Here is an 18,786-nt window from a genome sequence, read left to right as displayed (position 1 = left end):
ACTAGCCACCTAAGGGAGGATCTTTTAGCTCATATTTCTAATCAATTTCCTTTTGATACCTCATTCTTTGAATCTTATAACTGCTGCTTTATTCTAGGTTCATCAGTACCTTCCCTTGCTTATTATCACAACAAATGGCCCATATATTGGATTCTTATCTATCCATACTCAAAACGACTCCCTATGTTATTTTCCATCTTCTTTTCCAACCACAAGGTGCTCCTCAAATTCCTATCTTTACTCATTGCCCATTTATTGTTTATCATGTTTGTTCTCCTACTCCTTCTTGTCCATCGCCATCTATCATCCTCCTTTCCACATTTCTAACCTATTTGCTAAACCCTTTCCTATTTGATTTAGTAAAATTACTTGAATCTCCATCTTTAACCCTTTTTTATTTTTATGATTTTTCTTATCCATCACTGGATCCCTTGATGCTTGTTCCACTTCCTCCATCTACCTTTTTTATTCCTAGTCCCCCCTCGATCGGTTAGTAGCCACACTAGTTTTGAACTGTAGATACAAAGACAAAGAGGGTGGAGCCAAAATAAATCATTGATAGGACCTCATATTAACTGGCATGTAATTCCAAGGGATTGGTAGACTCCTATCCAAGCATATCACAATTATTTGCCATTTTCTCAAATCCATCATTAATCTATTGATCCTTCAGTTAGACAGCCCATTTTGCTTGGTACTAGCATACATGAATTGACACTCTCATAATGATTAGAAATAGGTCCCAAAGTTGTATCTGAATGCCAATGTGAATATTGATCCTCCCCATTAATTATATATCTTGTACTTTCATGCCCTTTGTCTTCCGAGAAGATATATTGTCCTTGTGGTTGGAGAGGATGTGTTGTTTGCAATTTTTTAAAAATCCTCCCAAGATATTTGTAGATGAATCTATTTCTATGGATAAACCATCAAGCCTAATTTAAAAGAGAAAAATTTCATTTATGTTTTCTTTATGGATGTAATTGATGGATTGAGTTTTAATGGATGTCTCTTCTTCATTCTCCCTTGTTGGGGTGTCATTCAGATTTTTTTGTATGTGAGTGAGTATGTGGGTGTGTTTTGATTAGTCTTTATCTAGAGATATGATTTGAGTAAACAGAAAAGATTTCAAGGAATTAATTTATAGATTTGGCTAAATTTTTGAAGGCTTGCGAAGGATTGGACCAAACCTCTTATATCCTTTACTAATTTATTTGATTTCCTTTTGAAAACTAAGGATTGGTTTATGCTTTAAGGTGTTTTTCTTTCATCGATTTGTTTGATAGATCCAAGTTATTTAGGAGATTGATAGATTGAGGTTTTTCTGTGGATGATAATTGATCAATGTTCAAGAAGCAATGTTGAGCTAGTTTTTAGACTTAGTATTCTTTGTTGTTTCAAGGTCATCATGACACTCCCTGATTAAGTGTGGGGATATATGTTGAGGGTTGAGATGACCTATTTTTCTGGGCTACTTTTTGTTGTTTTTGTGAGATGAAATGTTAATTTTGAGGGTTGATTGATTGATTTTTGTTGTATTGGAAGTGTTTTGGAATGTGTTGGGATGAATTGAGTATGGTTGTAAAGCTCATAATGGTTTTTCGTTGCGATATGATGTTCTGATAGATTCTATAATGTGTATGTTTGGTTCTAATAAGGTATGTTTTGCCCCTTTTTTTATCTGATTTCTTTCTATTTGTGATGTTAGGATTGTGAACAAGTTTTTTGAGGAATAATTGAGCATGTGCTGTGACTGGTTTTGTATGGTTTGAGGTGATTTTAGTTTGAGATGTATGGTTTTGTTGCCTTTTATAATTGACCCTCTATGGTAGTGTTCTGTAGAGTCTTTGTTTGCTTCTTTATTTGTTCTGATGGATGGATGTTTAGCTTGGGACATGTTTTTCAATCTTGGAAGAGTAAGAATACAAGCTCAAAATACCTCAAAGAAGAAGAAGAAGAAGAAGCTAAAGAAGACTTGAAGTGAAAACTACAGTGATAGTGATAGTAGAGAGCTCTCGAGGAACACTATAGTGGCTTTGGTGACTCTTCATATCAAGCATACCTCTTGGGAGAGCTATCCACGAACAAGAGAGGGTTATTGAGGATTATTATGACACTGCATCTCGGATAGCAAGCTTCTCAAAAACTTCTTGAGATTTGGTAAGGGAGCTAAATTTTCCATACATATCTAGCAATTTGTTGATCACAAAATGGTCCTTTAGAGCTAGATGCATTGGAGGAGGCAAAATTAGGTGAAGGTACATTGTAGTCCCACTGAGGCTTGCAAGGAGGCCCTACGGTTAGGCCATCTAGTTGCATATATTACTCTTACTTCTATGACTCCTACCATGCATTCAAATCCTATGAGTGTTATTCCATTGGCATGCAACCCAATCTTTCATGCAAACTCCAACCACAATGAGGTGCATTATCACTTCATCAGAGAGGTGATTGAGGACAAGTACATCGAGCATGTCAAGATCTCTAGAATTGAGAATCATGCTAATCTACTCACTAAAAGTCTCCTAGTGGAATATTATGCCTTCCTTAAGAAGATGATGGACATATGATAACATGATGTCTTTCCTCATCTAGTTATACTCATATGTATAACTTTTTCCTTTAAATGGGAGATTTTTTGGGACTAAAGGCCACATGTGCCTAGACGCCTATATTTACCTTGTACTTACTATCAACACATCGTACTTAGTGCCCACACATGTACCTATTGTCAACACACCTGTACAATGCAGGTGGTTTGAGTGGCCCATTAATACATCATGTCAAAGACATCACTATATGCATGCCTCTTCAATACCTTGCCCAAGTACATAAATTATTTGTGGTACATGCCACCATTGATATCCCTAAATCACATTGTAACACATGTTGCTTTCCTCTAGGGAATGTACAACTTGGATTGATATTGGTGCTAATAGAACTATCTTCCTCCCTGTTACTTGATCAAGTTGAGACTCTAGTGCTCCAATTCTAGAATCATGTTTGGACATGACTGCTTTTGCCTACCATATGTCTTTTCCAACTATGGGAACGCTCCTTACATCATCATGTTTGATGAAGGTTCATGACGTTTATTAAAACATGCAGAGCTAGCATCCAGCACGCAAAGCAAGGGAATACTCCCTTCTAGATTCATCATCTACAGGTCCAAAATATCTCCAATAACTGGATAAAGAGCTTAGATAGATCACCAAGGAAAAAATGTAATCAAAGGACAAGATTTTGAAAAAGCATGGGAGCTTCATGATTAGGGTATGGAATAAAGTCACAAATTTCTGCTATTACTGGAAAACAAAAAGAAAAAGCACAGATTGAGAGTGAGAATAGGGACTCTAGCCCAGTTGTGACAAGGATATATTCATCAAATGGTGTTCACATGATTGGTATACCTGTAGAGAAAGTCTTAAATGACAAGTCAAATTACTTACTACAGATGGAAGAGACACTTCCAAGCTCACAAGAAGGAAATTTCCCTGAAAGATGATTGCCAGAAATATTCGAATACTATAAACTTGAGCAAGCACCAAATGTGTTGGAGATGGAGCCAATAAACTTGTTACTAGCAAAGTCTAGATACTATATGTTTAAGCATCTCAAACTCGTTGGCAAAGAAATTATCTAGCGAGAAAGACCATTGAAGGAAATGTTCAAACAGTATATTAAGGAATTTGGGAATTCCCAATATAGTTAATAGTTAGCCACATGATCAAATCTTATCCCCTTACTTGAAAGTGGATCTACCCTAATTACTATATGGTTTATCTTTCCAAGTCCCGCATTGAAGCATGGGTTAAGATTTAGCCACATGGCCAAATCTTTACCCCTTATTTGAAAGTGGGACTTGGGAGATTCCCAAATTATCCAATATGGTGTTTTGATCTATTGCAAGATTAGGTGATATAAAATGCCCAATGGCAGGTTTAAGGTTAGAAGATTTTTTCTCAAGTCTAAGGAGGTCAATGATGGACAATCTATAAGCACAAGGGAGATGGAGCTAGGAAGGAATTCATATTGCAACTTTCCAAGTATTTGAGTCCATCCAAGAAGATTCTCCCATGTTATAGTCAAGAGGCGCACATTTTCAGTTAACTGATGGTATATGTCAATAAGTGTGTTCAAGTTTAACATTAGAGCCAAAAATGCTTCAAAAAGGCACTTGTAAGAAAATGATTAACTTGCTAATTGGAGGAGGTTTTGAAAGAAAAAACCCTCCAAATTTGGCTACTTGGATGTGACTAATGAGAGAATATATGATTCATTGAAGAGGTCACCCACTAAATATATTCATTCTTTAATGGACATTAAGGGTCAAATTTTCAGTCTTATTCTCTTGGAACTTGCAAAATTTTGTATTTTTTAATTTTCACACCAAAGACACTCATTTGTTCCTCGATGTTCATTTTTTGCACCTCTATTCTTTTTCGTTCTCTATGACATTTTTGCCCTGTTAAGGGTTCTCCACCAAAATGTTTACCTATACCTCTTCTAACAACATAAGCACAGCCCCACCATGAAAGTATAAAATTACTATTCAACAAGATCCTATTTATTCATCTTGGAGGAGTATACACCATCGAGCATTGTTGGACAAGGATGAAGCTAATAGATTATGATTACAAGGAAAGAAGCATGTAGACTTATGGGTGGATGGAAATATTTATCCATCAGACCCTTCTACATGTAAACATCCTCCTTTTTACAAAATTCAAAACGTCATAAGGTACGTTGGAGATGGTTGTGATGGGATGCTTGACTATTGTATGAGGTTATATTTTGCATCTTATGCATTTAGAGAACAGATACATGAAATGAAGGAATCATTAACATCGGCATAAAACTTATTTCTGAGTTGACGAACAAGAATGATATTGCAAAAAATTCTAACAAGTCATTGCAAGAAAAATTACTATGCTTGAAGGAAACTCCAATAGGATTTAGAGAGAGAAAAATACCGCAAAAAATACAATGGGCTTGTGTAGTCGGGTGAAAAAAAGGAGGCTAAATCTTGCGAAGATATGTGTCTCTAATATTTCAGGCATTAATATTCGAGAGAATGATGAGAGAGTTAAGCTTATTGAAGAAACCATGACAAAGAAGGACATTTTTAGGATTCTAAAATCACTTGAAAATGTAGACTTGAAAAGACAAACTCTAAAATATTTAGTGAAAGATTTGAAGGAAAAGTCAAACCAAATGAAATAGTGGAGTGTCAGTAAAACAGGCCCAACACTGGCTATAGGCACTAGCTAGCAGGCCTCTCTAACACTCACAAGATAACCCCCTATAGCCTCATATCCAGGGGCGTCCAAGGGACACATTGCCCTAATTGCTATGGTAGATATTGCATTTTTAGTGGAACGTTGTCCAATGATTGCCCTTCCATAATCCTTAGAGGGAGATCCCACACATCTTGGTGTAATACACCAACGTGATACAAACATAAAGGAGGCACCCCCTTTGACTGAATGTGGTGGCCCACTGCAACTCTCCTACACCTTGAGGATTGGCTCCAAGATGCGTTGCTCTAACATAAAGCACATTACAAACACACTCCACTCTTATACATTTCAAACGTTGCATGATGTAAAATTTCCTCACTCAACAACTTCCCAAAGATTCGATTATCTAGCCTACATCTTGGGTTTCCTCACAACTCAACGTTGGTCATGTGTTTGGCAATCAGTTACTATGCATCTAGGAGTTACCATGTGATATGCATAATACAACTATGGATGACCTACCTTGTGCTCAAACATTTTATGATAAAAAACCAGCAAGGCAAGGTGCAAAGACAATCATTTAATGATTTCCAAGCTACTCGTAATTACGACGTTGCTAGAGACTAGCACTGAGTTTCCTTGTGCTACTAGTCTCTCTTAAATTTAAATAGTGATCAGCATGTATGCTATGCATAATTGAATAAATCAGAATTTAAAACATTTTTAGTGACATCTCACTTTTAAAACCCTCTTCCCTCCTACCATCTAGGTTTTGCATTTGTTGGATAGGTGTACCGTTCATTTTTGTCTAGTTTTTAATGTAAAAATCGATAAAAACCATACTCTAACATAGAAACATGGCTTGACTGAGGCTTATCCCTCCATGCTCCAGCCTTGTTATATGTTCACGAGCCTAAAATATATTTTTTCTAAATTTTTAGGTGCAAAAACTAATTTTTCTTCCTATTTTTTCTATTTTTCCTCATTTATTTGTTCATAAAAATGTGGTATCATCTGATTTATGTGTCTTGACTAATCATATTGACTGAACACTGATCACTATCTTCTTTATTCTTATTCTTTACTATGACATAATAATAAAGAGAAGGCAAGTCACACATTGTATATGTTGGCGTTTCCACACGTTAGTCTTACTCTCTTAAGTTCAAACCTCCATAACCATAGCACTCGCTTTTGCTTGTGCTCTTGTCTCTCTCATGCTTTGTCATCCTTTCAATTTTGTCCTCAAAACTTGAGATTACAAAATATACAATAATGGTGATGTTACAAGGGTTGATGTCATAAGCATGATTATTGAAAATACTCCATAGATCAATGAGAAGTTCTCTGATGGAATTAAGCATCAATTTTGAATTCATAACTATGAACATCCAACAAGCTATCTCATGAACAAGGCTATTGTAGTAATATGCCCATAACTTTTGTGGGAAACCTCTTATTGAAGAAAATAACATATATCCCATATGAACCTCATTCCCCAACCCGAAATGGAAGAAACCCTCATTTTCCCTCTTAAAAAACACATTTCAGGTTTTAAATTATTTATTATGACTATGTACGACAATTGGTTCTACATTTTATCATGTGCAACCCTCAAACATACTTCAAACATGATTCATGCAAATTTTCTTTCCATGTGCACATCATTTAAGCCATCAAACATCAAAATAATGAAATTTTATTTGTAAAAAATGAGCATACCGCTTATCTGCGTGTAGCGTGTTATTATAAATGGTTTCGAGGTAGCCCATAGACCAGCCCATGGACCCATCATCACTTCCCCAATAGTGATGGACATCGCCTCTTAGCATCCTCTTGATCTTGTAGCAATCCAGTCCATGCGGACAAGCATCCTTCATCCCCCTTTCTTCTTGATTCTCTACATGTGATCAGTCTCTTAGAGGAGAGAGGAGGAGGACATAGAAAGACTAAGTTTGGATATTTGCATCCGGGAAGCCATTACATGAATTGAGACGGCCATCAGAGAGCGAAGAAAATGAGAAGTTCATTGATGATCTCTGTTGTATGGGTTGTTTGCAGGCCACCACCACCATCTAGAGGCAAATCGTCGCCTTGTGGAGGGGGGGCGGCACGTTCTAAAGCAGTGCGGTTTCAAATGACGCTCCCCCCCTCCAAAGGCCATGCCATTGCTAAAATTCTTGGCCCTTTGGCACTGCCCGACTCCGTATCTCTCCTATCCGACCTCTGTTTCTCATTCTGAAAACTTCTACCGACTTGAGGTCCCGAATTGCCGATCACTTGCTCTAGCTTGATCAAGCACCTGGAAAAATTATGAAAAATGTGCAACAACTGCTTGGTTCCATCTTTAAAAGCACTTTTCAAATCCCGTCTTCCACTGCTGCTAAAAATTGACAAATCCGCCTCTGCTGCATCCAACGAGGTTGGGTTTTTGTCTTAAATTAAAATATTTTGCCACATTTTTATCGCTTTTTGGGCCCAAGAATCCATCTCTCATTGGTGACCACGGGATACGGTGACTCAACCCTCGAATCCCACGAATAGATCTGCACAAACATAACCATAAAGAGCATTAAGTTGATACAAAAAATATACAACAAAAAGCACACCACAACTCTCACCCTACCCCTCGACAAAATCAAGGCATGAAAATCCACAAGGGATAGGCCCAACATAATCTGACAAAAATCCAAAGTGAGTCTATAACCCACTGCTCTAACATGGACTAGCTAAAAATCCTATCAAAGAGGTCATCCTAGGGGTGGTCTGAACTACCTACCTACCTACCTACCTACCTTAGGACAACTGGACCAAGACCTCCTACTAGATGAGGAGTCCTATAGCCTGATCATTAGATTTTTCTTGTAGCACATTTTCTTCCAAGGTTTCTATACTTAGGTGTGTAAAAAGGAGGGAACTGAGCATAGAGTGACCCAAGGAGAATAGGGCATCGGCCTTAGGTCTTGCCTTGGTACCTAAGAACCTACCAAGCACTCCTGAGGTGACACTTAATCATTTTCTTTTGCTCACTTTTATTTTCTCTCCAACCTTCCTTTTCTTTTCATTTTGGCTAGCTACTACCCCTATGAAGACAAGGCATGCTGACTCGTCCCCAGAAACCTACCAAGCCTCTGCAAGGCGATAAGCAACTGCTTCTAGAAAGTTTCTTTCTTTTTCTTTTCCTTTTCTTATTGAGGGGTTAGAACCCCTTTTTACACACCTCTATAATTTTTACCTTAAGAGATATTCAAAATTTGCTCTTCTCTAATACTTTGGTATGCTTCTCTAACTGCCACACACATGCAGGGACTCCTAGAAATAGCTGCCTAACAAGTAGGAAGGACAGGGTCATGAGGACTACCCTCTATCATAGGTCTTTAATGCCTGACAATGTATTAACAGGAGATAGATAACTACTCAAATCTTCCCTAGATATACCTAACCAAACCCTAGGACTTCGTGCCCCACAAACAAAAAAAAGTAACCCCCACATACACACATAGAACATTCTTGGGAAAAACTTGGAAAGGCAACGATACCACTTAGAATGGCCACAAGAAGCTCCCACGCAGCAAAGTCTCCTGTCGGGCACATCATCCAACCTATGTAATGCAATCACTAAAATATAAAACCATTAAACATACCTGCATCAAACAAACATACAGCCCTCTTGGCCTTAAAGAGATATAACATTTCACAACCAACAAAATCGGCCCTCTTGGCCTAAAGAGATATAACAATACAACTCATGTAAAACCCTCCTTGGAGGGACACTAATATGCAACCAGCCGCTCCATTCCAAGGAGAAATTAGGGTTCCAAGCCCTAAGCTAAATGCATTAAATTGTGACCCATAGCTCATGTATATATAGGAAGAGATGTACACATAATGTGTCATCTAACCAGCCTATGGATCCAAGATAACAAAGGCAAATAGGTCTCAGCTACTTTTTGCATTACCCATACTAACCATCGCCTACCACTGAGAGCTGGATTTTAGGATCCAATTTGGACCCATTCTTGAAGCGTTGGAGCCCGTTTTGGAGCTGAAAAGTGCCCGAGAGGTGTTAAAGAGAAAATTTTCATGAAAAATCAAATGGTGGTCAATGGCTGAGTTGGAGTTTTCCAAGATGCATTTCGACGTTAGGAATACAACACAAGTCTCAGTTCGTCAATCAAAGGTCGTTTGACTCCCATTTAATCCCTAAAAGGTTTGGTGTTATAAAGCAACTATCATATCGAGAAGCCATAAAGTGTGTGGGAGAGGCCAAATTGATGGAGTTCAACACCATGAAGCCACCTGTCCAGTCAGATTGCAAATTAGAGTTTGTTTGGACCTTCAAAATCAAAAAATCCATTTGTTGTGGGCATTGTGAACAAGAAAGACTGAACCTGTTATTTTAGTATTTAAACCTTAATGCATGATTAAAAGGGGAAAAAAACTCATGAAACTGTTGACACAGAAGGGGGCGCATTTTTTCATGACTCTCCGATGATTGGTACCTCTCTGTTTCCTGGCCAGGTGAGAGAGATGAAGATGGATTACTGATCCACACAGAGCGCTCTTTGTTTTGGTTGTAAGCACACGTCATATGATTGGAAAATGGAAAATCTAATTTTTTAGTCTTTCTCTCTCCTCCCTTTCTCTCCTGCAAGGGGCAGTTCCTGTGTGTGAAGGGAGATGAAGCCTGGGTGAAGAATGCTTGTCCGGTTTGGTACCGGATTGCTTCCGAGTCGGTTTGGGGCTAGAGATTGATGATTGGAGAGGGGCTGAGCATTAATGGTGGACTTTTTTGCTATCTCTAATTAGATTTTAAAAACTTCAACAAAAAAGAACCCGGTAACTCTCTTTTATGAAGGAAAATGGTTCTTTTTTTATATTTTATTAGTCAAATGGTGTTCATATTGGATGAAAATAGGTAGGAATATTATTTGCTGTATGTTTGATGATTCTATGATAGAAAAATTAGAATACATAATGCCATAATACTGAAAATAATTTTCTAAAACCCGAAAAATACGCATTTTACAAAGAAAATAGCGTTTTTGTCATTTTAGGTTTGATTTTAAAAATGCATGAGGGATGAAATGTGGGAAATGAGTAATTCTCAGTTTTCATAATAAAAAAAACCCTCAGCTCACCCTTTTTTGTATTTTTTTAGTACGTTTCTATTGCTTTATACAGCGGAAATGGAAAAAAAAAACCCCTATATTTATGCAACGATGCAACACATAAACCGTAGGGAAAAAGAAGAGTTGTGGAAGTGTTTAAGTGGTGAGAATGAAGTAAAGTCTGATCTTTTGATTGTGCAAATCATATAGGACGATATTTTATTTAAGTTTTAAGAGGCTAGTAGCACAAGCTAACTCGATGCTAGTCTCTAGCAACGTAGTAATAATGAATAGATTGAAAATCATTGAAGGGCTGATTTTACACTCCACTTTGGTGATTTGTTTTGGAATAAAATGTTTGTGCACAATAAGCATACACTTTTTCATTTTGCATGCTATATGGTATAATCTCCTGGATGCATAGCACACGTATGCCGAACATTGATCAACACTAAGAGTGTGAGGAATTCCTTACTATAGGTTAGACGAGCGGTTCCTTGGGGTCAGTCTACTGGGGAAATATCAACTTCTGGATCGTTTGATAAATCAAAGAGTGGACTATGTATCATGTATTTTATATGTTGAGGTAGTGCATCTCGGGGCCAATCCCCGAGATGTAGGAGAGCTGCAGTGAGGCCGCGGTGTTTCAACCAAGAGGTTGCCTCCTGTGTATGTGATACGAGGTGTTATACATGTATGTTATGGGGTCTCCCTCTAAGGAGAAGGGAAGGTAAATGTTGGACTATGTCCTATTACAAACACAAAATTGATATTAGAGTTATTGTAGTGTGAGCCTTAGACACTCTTAGCCGCAAGGCTGTGTGGGGTGTCTTGTGTGTCTTAGAGGTCCAACTAGTGCTAGAGAGTCAGTGTTGGGCCCATTTTAGGTCTCGACAACCATATAGGGCATGTTCTGATAAAAGCCCCCACAATCAACTAGGTCCCATCTCATCATTAATAGAGATATCCAAACTAGGACCACAATTGAAGAAAATGTCATTTTCATAAGTAAAGTTTGCTAACAAGTCTACAAATTGATTCCAAGAACGTGGAACCAGTTGAAGAGACACTCTCTCAAACCCATCAAGCAGGGTCATAGCAGTGCGATAATACATAGAAAGAATGGGATTTTTTATTATGTATGTCCCATTTAATTGGTTCAATACCAACTGGAAATCCCCTTTTACTAATAATAGACGGATACTGTCTCTCTTAGTAATGTGATCAAAGCTTTATACTCCGCCACGTTATTGGTAAATCCTACCCCAAGATAAATAGCTAATTTCATCACGACGTGACGTCAGGAATCTCTAATATAACTACCCCTATATTCCCTTTCTTTTTGGGACCCCTCAACGCTACGTCAAAGTACAATGTGTACGTTGTCCACAATGGGTTCACACAGCCAACCATCGTTAACTCCTCTACTTGTAATTATGATAATCAAAATTCAACATGTTTAGAGGATGAATTGTAGGCTCCATCCCACCATCATCATTAAATGCTACAATGCTTATCGAAATTTGTAAGTAGTAATGGCATAACCCTTTGATCTCCCAAACAAATGATTTATCCTCTTGTTGGGGTAAAGGCACCTCCACCTAGCCACCCGTGCATTACTACATTGATAGTACCTGTACCTGCACACTGTAGATGGTGGGCATTTGTCACCCTCACTTTATTCTTTATCCTTTTAGTGACAGATGAATAAAGGGAAGGCTGGTTACACATTGTGACTGTTGGAGTTCCCACATTTGAGTCTCTCTCTCTCTTGCTCTTGCTCTCCCGCCATAGCTCTCCCGTGCAAGCTTTGATCCTTCTCACCTTTGAATTGGTATCAAAGCATGGTTTCTTGAGCACTTAAGCATGGTTCATGACTCCATCAGCATCCCATTGAGTCCCTACACCATTGGTGCATTCTCTCTCGACATCCATATAGCTCCGATCACTTCCCGGCTTCTCAAGCACCAACCCGGCCCATTTTGGCACCCTTAGGGCATTCCTTCAGAGGTGTAGAAGCATTATTTTGAGTGTAATTTATTTTAGTTTGAAGGGTACAATAGGAAGGGGCAGCCATAGCTCCAACCATTGGAGCTCCCCCATTTTATATCTTGTCTCCTGCTTGATTAGCCTTGTTGACAAGGCTTTTTGTAGGCCTTCTTTAGGCCCTACTTGAGCCCCCTTCCACCCCATTAATGCCACGTGGACCAGTAACATACCCTGCAACATCGGTCTTGTTTGCACCAGCTTGAAAACTTGCAAAAAAAACATTTTTTACTTTAGCCCTCCCTTGGCACTCATTGGTAGCTTGAAAACACTTCATTTGGCAGTTGGGAACACCCCCTTGATGCTCCGCATTGGTGGTTTATCATTGACATTGATTTGAGGATTTATTGATCTCAATCCAAGATCATTTTCCATAGTCCACAGGCAGGCACAAATAGTATTACATCAACACTTTATGTTTATGCTTGGATAGCATTGGCTATTTGATGCCTGAATGCCTATGGTTGATGCTAGATGTTTAAGGAATTATGCTTACTAATTTGCCATCATTTTGGGCTGATCTTGAGCTGAAAATAACTCAATTTTATGCAGTGAATGTATGTTGGAAACTTTAGGGCTGAAGTGGTTTTGTCAGAGGTTTCTTATACCTATTGCAATCGGGTTATGTCTTGGAAGCTTTACATGATGTATTGATGCTTTGGGATTGACATGGAGCTTGACATTACTCCCGAATGTATTGTTGATGCTTATAGAGCATTTTGGATCTCCATTTGGATGTACTTTGGCATGTATGCTTGACCGCCTTTGACATGCTTGATGCTTATGTCACCTACACATGCTAGTTACATTGTTTGGACTTGAATGCTACTAGAGTTTCATTTGGGCTTGACTTTGGATACTGTAGAGCTTATTTTTTGGTCTTGCTTTGGCTTGTTAGAGATTGATTGGGATTTTGTTCATGACATTCAATGCTATCATTGGATCCTTGACTGCTCATATGCTTCGGATGTCTTCTTGATGTATGATCTTGGATACTCCATCTCACACTGGTGCTCTTACATGCCTTGTTTGAGCTTGGATGCTTGATTTTTACAGTTTTTGTGCTAGTGGGAGAGTTTATGTACATTGTCATTTGATAGACATTGAGCGCATAGGTTATGTACTTGAGCTTTTGGATACTTGAGATTGGGATCTCCTTGTGGATGATGTATGGTTGATTTGCCTTGGTCCCTGTAGATATACTTGGGCTGACTCGGCTTTGTATTCACTGAGAAAACACCAACTTGTGTCAAGTCTTGGAAGTGGTATGTACATTTTTCCCTGTTGATTGGGGGTGTACTGACTTGACAAACTTTGTCTGACATGCTTGGGTGTTGGCTCATGTCAGTTTTATTGTTACATGCTTGTTGATGCCCGTTTGATGTTGGTTTTGCATGGACAGTCAGTGGTTGACTTGGAATATTCTCTTGCTCTTTCTCTCCCACCATAGCTCTCCCGTGAAAGCTTCAATCCTTCTCACCTTTCACCTCTTGCTAAATCTCTTGATATCCTTTTCTCCACTAGATAAGCTTCCCCTAATGGTATATCTGCTCTAGGTATGGGTGTTCTAGATAAGGAATTAGTTGCCCTGTCAACCACTTTCGTCTCTTGTAGGTTTCTAATCAGCCTAGCATTGACCTGCAAGGCAATTATTTCATTAGTACAATTAGAAATAATAAGGTTTTGATATTATTAAGATTAATATTATTTTTAAACTCCACTCCCTCAAGATCTGCCAGTAATGTTGTGGACTTATTTTTCCCTATCTTGACGATCTTGTAATAGGGACCATCCCATTTGGCCTCAAGTTTTCCTAGAAATATTTCCCTACATGCATCATAATGTAGAACTAACTGCCCTTTATTGAAGATATATTTCTTCACTTTTAAATCAGGTAGCTACTTCATTTGACGCTTGGCCACTTCTTGATATAATAGACTCTACAATTTGAGCTCATCCAAGTGTGCCAAAGTCATAAAGCACTCAAAGAGTGCATCTCCATTCACCAAAGGATGGTTGATTGTGAATTTTATGGTTGGCAACTCAATCTCGAGGGGAAAAACACACTCCTCCCCATAAACTAACTTGAATGGGGTGTGGCATGTAGCTCGCTTAAAGGTCACATTATATGCCCACATAGCCACATATAGTTTCTTATCATAGTCTCATTTCTTCTCTGATATGATCTTTGATAAGATACCCACAAGCTATTTATTAGTGCTTTCAACTTGCCCATTTTCTTGTGGGTTATAAAGATTCGTCTTATTGTGCTTAATCTTCCATGCTTCAGTCAGGATCTTAATCGCCTTGTTTAGAAAATGTGTTCCTCGGTCCGATACTAATTCCTTTGGTGGGCCAAATCGGTAGATAATCTACTAAAGTAGGAAGCTAGCAGTCTCCTTTGCATCGTCCTTCTTCAGTGTAGAAGATGATGGGGTAATAGGACCCATAAAATTGATGCCCCACTTCTCAAATGGTAGTATAGCCATAATAGGAGTTAGTGGCCACTTTCTACTCTCCCCAGTCATGTCGTTGACATATATCACATCTCTTAACATACTCAAATGAATCTTGGAAAATGGACAGCCACCAATATACAACTCTTAAAGCTTTTTGTTCAGTGAATCACCCAGCAAAGTGCCCTCCACAAGCATAGTCTTGGCACTCTTCCAAGATAAACGAAACCTCGTCAGGCATAGCATATTGGTGATAAACCTCATCAACCTCCCTACCGATATAATGTTCTTGCGATCAAGGAAAATTTCAAAGCTTATTTTCTAATTTTCCTCTTCTCAAACTTTGTTAAAGTGGATCCAGCCTCTCCTATAGATAAATAGTGCGTTATGGCGACATATCAAGATGAAATGGAGGCCATATCAATTTTAAACAATATCTCCACATCGCTTCCTTTAGCCAAAATCTCCTTTGGCTCCTCGAAATCCACAAGACATTCAATGATGCCCTGCAACTTCGATGGCTTACTTCTAATCTCATAATCAAACTCTTGCAAATGATTAATCACTTTGCTAAACGATCAAGCGGCTGTAGCTTGTTCACCAACAATCTAAGCCCTTCCGCCTTCATTTTAAAGTTTTCATAGAGGATGTAGTGCCTGAATTTTTTAGTCGCAAATACCATTGCAATGCACAACTTCTCCATATAGGTGTAGTTGATTTCTGATATGCCCAACTTTCGACTAGCGAAGGCGATCGGATAATACCATTTTTTCCTCCCAATTTTGGACTAAACAACAGCTAATACTATGCATTGTGGCTGCTGAAAATATATAAAAGGTCTCACCTCTTTTTGGTGCTTTTAAAATTGGTACTTTTACTAGCTTCTATTTTACATAATTAAAAGCCTTCTTACGAGGGTCTCTCCATACAAATCGACATTTAAAGGATAATAGATTTGTTAGTGGCAATGTTCTTTCTGCTAGGGCATTTATGCACCTTTGATAATACCCTACTGATTATGATAGAAAGCTATGTACTTCTTCAGAGTGCACGGTGGACTCATGGCAACTATAAACTTGATTTTTTCAGGGTTAGAGTCTTTCAATCCCTAGTGAGCTAACCACATGGCCTAGCAATAGCCCATAAGGCACCCCAAAGATGCACTTTCATGGGTTAAGAGCTATGAAAAATTGTCTATAGCGCTCAAAACACTTTCTTAAAATAATAAATTGCCTTTATCTTGAGGTGGCTTCCCCCAAGTCATTGCAATAAATACTCCCAACTCCTTTGGGGAGATGTCACCAAAGGTGTTGTTTGGTGTTCGTTGCCATGAACCAGGTACATTGCATAAACCAAAGGCCATCATATGGTACTCAAAGGTACCGAAGACAATAATGAAAGTTGTTTTCAGCTATCTTCTTCTGCACTTTCCATTTGGTTGTATCATGCAAAACAATCCATAAATGAATATATTTCCCTACCCACTAATTGGTCCAAAATCTTATCAATAAAGGGCAACGATTAGTAGCACTTAACTATTTGCTCATTAAGCTCTCTAAAGTCTACACAAAGATAGATTTGATTATTTTTCTTCTTCCTGATAACAACAAGTAAACACCATTCAGTGTGATGAATAGGGAAGATTAAACTAGCTTTTTTGAAATTCTGTAACTCCTTGAATAGCCCGTCCCTCAATTCAAAAGGCATATGCCTTACTTTCTGATACACAAGAGGACTACCTTCCTTTAGAGGAATGGTATGGACAACCAGGCTAGGAGGAATACCTCTCATCTCATCATAACTCCATGTAAAGATGTCACAAAATTCTTGGATTAGGGACACATAGTCCCTCCTCTCTTCTAGACTGAGCATAGCCCCTAATTTAATAGGCCATAGATCATTCAATGTACCGAGATCTAGCTCAATCACATCTGCATCTCTTATTCTATCTTGAGCTTAAATTGGATCATTGAGAGTCACTGGTATATATCCTTTGTAGTGGACTCCTCTTTTGATTCATCGCTTTGATGAAGTCTCACTACGACGTAGTTCCTCTAATGCATCTAATTCTGATGAGTATAAAGGAGGTCTCTCACTTTGAGGAGACTCAAGATATGCATCAAGTACCACAGGACTGGCACCTCTGCCAAAAATAAAATGACCAATAGGTATATCCACTTGACATTCGAATTGTAAGATCCATGGCCTTCCTAACAATACTTGATAGTTTGGCCATCTTGCAAACCAAATAACCCTAAAGTCTATAAAGCATTCCACACTCGCAACTATCACATGGACTTTGGTAATGCAACCTTCAAGTTGTCTTAAGCTGTCATTAGCATTTGAAGAATTGTGGAGGTATCCTTTCGGATTTCTAAACCCAAATTCCGAACTCATGATGTTGACGGAGGATCCCGTGTCTACAATAGCATGATCCACTAATATTCCATCAACATACGCAGCTACCCTTGGGCAATGCTTTTCAGCATACTCAAACCAATCCTCTCCCACATAAGCTATTGTCAAGGGCTCAAGGATATACCCAATGCATAGAATCTTCTTAAATTCCTTGCGCACTCCTAGAGATAGCTTGATCAACTGCAGGAGGTTCACATCAGGCTTTACGTCGCAAAGAGAACTAGCTAAATCAAACTCATGATAGTTAGCAATAGTTCTCTTCTCCCGCCAGACCACCCTCTCCTTTGGCCTTTGAATTGACTTTGGCGCCTCCTTCTTGGCTTTTACCTTCTTATTTGGCAACTCATTTTGAGGTTCTGCTTTTCCATCAGTCACTTTTAGAGGACCAGGATCTACATTAGGGTTAAGGACTTGCATTTCTTTATCGTCCTATTTAGGGTTTTTCAATAGGTTTTACATTATCCCTATTGCCTTCTTTAGTCTTTTTCCCTCTTGTAATGGCTCCTAAATTAGAAGCTTCAATGTTGTTTACAGACACAGCTTCAATAAGGCTGACACCACTACCCGTAGGTAGCTCTTCTACCATAGATTTCTCTCTTTGTAGTATTTGCTTTGGTCCTTCATCTTGCTGGAGGTTTTTCCCTTGCACTTGATGGTTAACTAGACCTAGCTATTTACTTCCTTGCTAGAGAGAGCTAATCTTACTCCAGCAAGTACTAGCTAAATGGCAAGACTTCCCACATATGTCGCATTTGACGTTTGGACAATTCCTAGGGAAATGTTGACCACCACACCACTTACAACTGAATCTTGATGGGCCACCCTCTTTAGGGCATCGACTCCCTATCAAGTTCTGCTACAGCTAAATCTTAATGGGCCACCCTCTTCAAGGCATAGACTCCCTATCAAGTTATGTTGCTTCTTACACTACTAGTCATTGAGGGGCTATGCAAGGGGGTTAAAATATTTAAGTGTCTCTTATACAATGACGGGCCATCGCATAGGTGACATTGTTGTTGTATAAGAGACATAAAAAATTTGAAAAAAACTTGTCGCGTAAGTGACAATGAACATCAGTGTCACTTAAGTGAATTTTGAAAACAATGCAAAGAGTGACATTTACACACTACTTTGTGTCGCTGAAGAGACACTACAAATTCATTTCCCCAACCGTGGGAGATCATTTGACAAGGGAGTTCCACAAGAGATCATTCGACAAGGGAGTTCCTTCTTTTTCCAACTATCCAAACAAGCAGGTCAGCATCCACAATTCTCTCTCTCTCTTTCTCATTTTGTTATTGCCTTGGGATTCCTGCTCCCTCACCCCAACAAGCGATCAATAGAACACCTTGCATGGCCCACTGGCTCTTGACAATACAATCGTACTGACCTGTATATAAAATAAATTTGCCTTTTGAAATTCATTTGCCTTCAAAAATGTTGTTGGAAGCGTGAGTTTCCTTGTTTGCTTGCATGCATGCTCACCCCTACTCCCTTGGGACAAAATTCCTTCTA

The sequence above is a fragment of the Lygodium microphyllum genome, chromosome 11 (assembly GCF_053477565.2).
Source record: "Lygodium microphyllum isolate KBCC chromosome 11, Lygodium_microphyllum_v1.1.10, whole genome shotgun sequence".
NCBI lineage: Eukaryota > Viridiplantae > Streptophyta > Polypodiopsida > Schizaeales > Lygodiaceae > Lygodium > Lygodium microphyllum.
Note: the sequence above shows the minus strand (reverse complement) of the source record.